Below are 5,098 nucleotides of genomic sequence, written 5' to 3' on the forward strand. Positions count from 1 at the left end.
GCACTGGCCGCGCCCCTCCGCTCCTGCCACGCCCCCACCGCGCCCTGGGCCCGCCGCTGAGCGGGGCTGCCGGTCCAGCTCTCTGGGGCCGGGATTGCCCGGCGCGCGTAGTGGACCTCGGACCTGGCCCCGCTAGGGTCCCGGAAGAGCCGTGGCACGTCCCGGATGTGGCCCCCTCGCCCGGGAAGAGCCCCTTAGCCAAGGCCTCCCTAGGCCGTGGTGCCACCTCAGCCAGGAGCCCCCCAGCCAGTGCCCGTTGCGATAGGGTCCCCTCTCATCCAGGGCTTGCCTTGGGAAGGTTCTCTCCTGAGCCAGGAGCCCCTCAATGAGTGCCCTCGTGTCAGTCAGGAACTCTATCGGGATTTCTCCTCAGCCAGGAGCCCCCCTCAGCCAGGACCTTCACTCACCTAAGAGAGCCCAGTCAGCTTCCACCTAAGGAAGGGTTTATCTTCAGCCAGGCTTGCCTCTCACAGAGGATCTCCCCTCAGCCAGGAGCCCCTCTGGGCAGCTGGGTTTGAGGTGGATGTGACAGTTGAGATGGGCTGTTCATGCTCCACTCTCATGTTTGCACTAATTAGTGCCTGCACAACCAGACAGGCAGAGACACCAATCCTATGTATTCCCACCATTCCTAGGGCCACTGCCACTGGAACCAGTTACTTCAAAGTGGCTCGAGCACCTCAGGCCAAAGCAGAGCTCGGAAGAGTGGGTACAATTTAGATATAAACATTCAGATACTTTTTCAACTGGAAAACACAAATGCAGTGGGTTTTCTCTTCACGTGAGCCTGTTTATTAGCTGTGATTCACAGATCTCAGCATAGCAATTAGATCATGCCAGGTATGTGCCATGCACATCCCAGCATTCGGGAGCACAGTGCAGCTGCTGAACAAATGACACATTAAAAAGGACAAAGCACAGGAAAGTTCATTCAAAATCAATGCCACTGCCATAAAAGCTGGAAATTAATCCTTTCTGGTTCAAATTGCAAATTTCTCTGTCCAGTCCTCAATTTGTTTTTCTCCTAATCAGAGGCTGAATTTCCACCGCAAATCTCTTGACATGTACAATGTTTTAGGAGTGTCTTGAAGGTTCCAGCTGTGCCCAGTGGGATGAAGTCCTTAAGGAGCAGTGGAGTTGCAGTAAAATCTGAGTCCAGAGAAGGTATAGCCTTGCCACTGTTTGCAAATAAAGAGGCATGACTCAAATACTTCTTAACTTTCTGCAGGAGGAAGTTAAGAAGCCAGTACCTGCAGAGTCTAAAGAATGTTTGCTGAGTCGTAAAACAATGGCTTTTTGTTCCCATTGGTGTGTCCCTGTGTTCACCTCAGTCTGGACAAAACAGTATGTTAAAAGTATCAGATTTCAACACCGAATTTTGCAATGGTAAATAGCAGCAAGTGAAACCACAAAGAAACCTTCTTGTAACAAATACCAGTAACTTCTGCAACCAGGTATTTTCCAGCTCTTAGAGACACGTCTACCCTTAAGGCCTGTTACTCTGTGGCTTATAACAAAAAAAGCAAGAATGCTTCCAAAGAGGCCAGAAGAACACCAATCTTATAATAAAAACATGCTTGCTGGGGTAAAATAATGTAATCCAAACTTGTTTGAGGACATTTACCAAATGCTCCCGATGCATCTGAAGTATAGTGGCTCTGGCACTAATGGAGTTGCAACAAGCATAGGTTCAGCTCATCGTGTTCACTGCAATTTGAGGCGCATTGGGCCACCTGCCAACAGGCATGGAAAAAACTGCCATAGATTAATTTTCTTTCACGTGCAGAATGAAAACAAGAAGGATGAAAGCTTTGTGGTGCTTGTGAAGTGGACATTAAAAAGAACACTGTCACATTGTTTGAAACCAGCCTTCAAATTTTCACATGGGAATTGTGATATTAGGCATGAGCCGTAATTTATGAGCTGCTGACAGTAGCCTGTTCCAGATGTTCCAGAGAACACAGTGGGTCCTGTGTAGAAATTGTGGACATCTCAAGGAGGAGATGAGTGTCCTTTTGCCTCCAGGGTTGGCAGTTTGTCCATTCCCCTAAGAGGAGTTTTGTTCACCCCTCATCTTAGGAAAACACAGCTCAGTCTTTTCACTGGCCAAGACTTCAAACCTTGGAGTGAAATGCCCACTGCATTCACACACCTGATATGAGGAACAGCTCCAGAAATGCTGAGATGTGCCAGTTAACAATAACACTGTTAAAAAAAAGCAAGTCACGAAGCTGCTGTTCTACAGTGAAAGTACTGTTGTCTTTAACAGTATGCTTCCATAGAAAAGCCAAAAAAAAAGCTGCCTAATCCTTACAAATATTATGATGCCACTAAATTGGGCAGGTTCATTGTACAACACATGAACCATAATCCTCTTCTGGAGCTACACGTCTACCTGCCAGTCTCGTTGTATTCTGAGAGAGTAAATAGTGCTGTTGAATGTATTTATTTTCTCTGTATCACTTGCAGATCCCCCATCTCCTCTTCAGCACCTGGCGTGGGGATGTGACCCMCCCAGGTCACAGCATGATTTTAAGATAGCCCACCCCACACAGCCCATCTCACCCCATGGGAACTGCTGTATTATTCTCCACAAATAAACTCTGAAACATTGTATGGGCTGCTTGGAAACTGGCTGACAGTTTTAGTCCATCTGTCCTGCTTTCATTCTTCCTTCCAGAACACTCATCGCAGATCCCAGACACGTAAAGTGTCTGTGCAGCTTTGGTGTGATCAGAAGGGARCCCTGCACACCCACCAGCCCCAGCCTGCGGAGGGATGGGGAATAGYGTGTTTACTGAGCACTGGTGTTTGGAGCTCTCACTGAGCTAAAAGGGGCATCAAAGAAACATCAGAGCTCCAGCATCCCTGTTTCATTGCCCATCATACTGTGGCAGCTGCCATTACACTCTGCTCTTGGCATCAGCACATGTGGAATGAAATGGGAAGAGGGTGCTGAGCTCTGCCACATCAGAATGAAGGATATAAACTGCTTCAGGGTAGCACAACTTTTGGTAGGCAGGGAAGCAAAGTTTGTTTATCAAACTGCCAAAGTTCAAAGGCAATCAAAATAGCAAAAACATGTCAAACTGCTGTTTAATCAGAACAGAAAGACACACTTTCTCAGAGAGGAGAAAAGGAATTATGGTGTTGTGTTTGGATTCCTCTGAAGTCCTTTTGCTCATGTCCAATGCTTTCCATGAAAATCTTGGTGTGATGCGTAGGTCAGCAGTCCTGTGCTTACAGGGTAGAGACCCGGCCAGAGGCAAAATATTCACACAACATGCACAAACACAAAAGAAGAGCATCTCCATCCTCAGCAAGGATGACATGAAAGACAGTTGCACCAATGCAGAGCAGTGTGCAGGCATTTGTTTGTGCAGAAGTGTGTTATTTCCTATCTTCCTGGTGACTGGGCACACAGGAGCTCTGACTATCTCTCAACACCACAACCTGACCACAATGCTGTTACAGCTTTTGGGAGAACCAACAGTGGTGGCTGACTCTACTGCATTAACTGAAAACAAAAACGTTGCTGGGAAGAAGCAGTGGGCACAGTGTTGTTCTCCAAGAAAGCCCTCATCCTAAACACGGGGTAACAAATTATTCAGGAAGCTTCGCGCTTCTGAGGAAGCACAAACAAATCATRGTTTGATAAGAGTGGTTCAAAGATAGTGACTTGCTGTTCTGTTGAGAGTCATATCCAGGACTGACTATTTGAAAATTGTGTGACACTAAGATACATTTATCTGAAGACAAACTTTTAAACATCACAAAGTAACTCGTACAGGAGCAAAAGCTGCCGTGGAACCAGATCTTACCAGGGAATTTCTTAAAGCTTAGAGAATAAACCCAAGCCTTAAGAGAGATCTGTGTCACCCTGGGCTGACTAATCCCTGGTGTCTGCTCCTCCCCTGGGAATGGGAAATGTATCAGCCCAACAGGCTGTAGATGGGGATCAATGGATGTTTCACTGATGCAAAGCTCCTCCATAAATTTGCCTGTATTTTATAAACACATCAGCACAGCAGGCAAATGAGAGGCAGTATCAGCAGGAATAACATTCACACAGTGGTATGTCCTTCTTTGCTCCTCTGTCACAAATTAATAACCATTCTTGAGCAATGCAGATATTAATTATTGATCATTGCATATGATGGAATCGGAGAATCATAGAATATTATGATCAAGTCCAACTCTTGGCCCTGCACAGGACAACCTCAAAATCCTACCAACCTCAAAATCCTACCAATCCTACCAGTGTCGGAGACTGTTGCCCAAACACTCCTTGAGCTCTGGCAGCCTTGGGGCTGTGACCAGGGGAGCCTTTTCAGTTCCCAACCACCCTCTGGGGAAAGAATCTTCTCCCAATTTCCAGCCTAAACATCCCCGGCAGAACTCCATATTGTTCCTCCAGTTCTGTCACTGGTCACCAGAGTCGAGATTGGTGTTGAACGTCTCCTTAGTAATCCTGTAAAATTTTCAAACAACAAGAGTACAGATCCTCTATATGCCTCAACTTTCCAGCTGCACATTCAACAACATTTTGCACCTGAAATATCACAAAACCTTTTAAACGAACACTCATGAAATGAAAGACACCTCCATGGAAGGAAGCCGTGTAACCCTGCAATGGAGAATATGGGAAAAAAAACCAGACACCAAATGGTTTGTATGTTTGTTTGTTTGTTTGACACAAACCACTGACAAACAGGGTAAAAGCCTGGGCAAGGGATGAGTCTTCTCCTGACCTGTGTTGTACTGCTTTGTACAATGACAGCAGTGTTCAGCTAAACTCAAGATGGAAGAAAAAAAAAAAAAAAAAAAAAAAAAAAAAAAAATCAAAAAAAACAGAAGGGAGAAGACAACAACAAACAAGGCACCTCTGTAATAGAGGGAATAATGTCGGAGAGCAACTGTCATGCAGGGATGTACAGGACATACAGTCATATATTGTCAAGCACTTTTCATCTACTTTACTGTTTCCTCTGTTTCTTATCCACAAGAGTCAAAACTTGTAGAATAAATTTAAAAAGTAACTAACAGAGATTGCTCCACATTTGCCTCCTCCAAGTACGATTAGATGCTGAAGTAGAGT

The sequence above is a fragment of the Malurus melanocephalus genome, unplaced genomic scaffold, assembly GCF_030028575.1.
Source record: "Malurus melanocephalus ecotype Western Australia unplaced genomic scaffold, MMel_1.1 scaffold_727, whole genome shotgun sequence".
Taxonomy (NCBI): Eukaryota; Metazoa; Chordata; class Aves; order Passeriformes; family Maluridae; genus Malurus; species Malurus melanocephalus.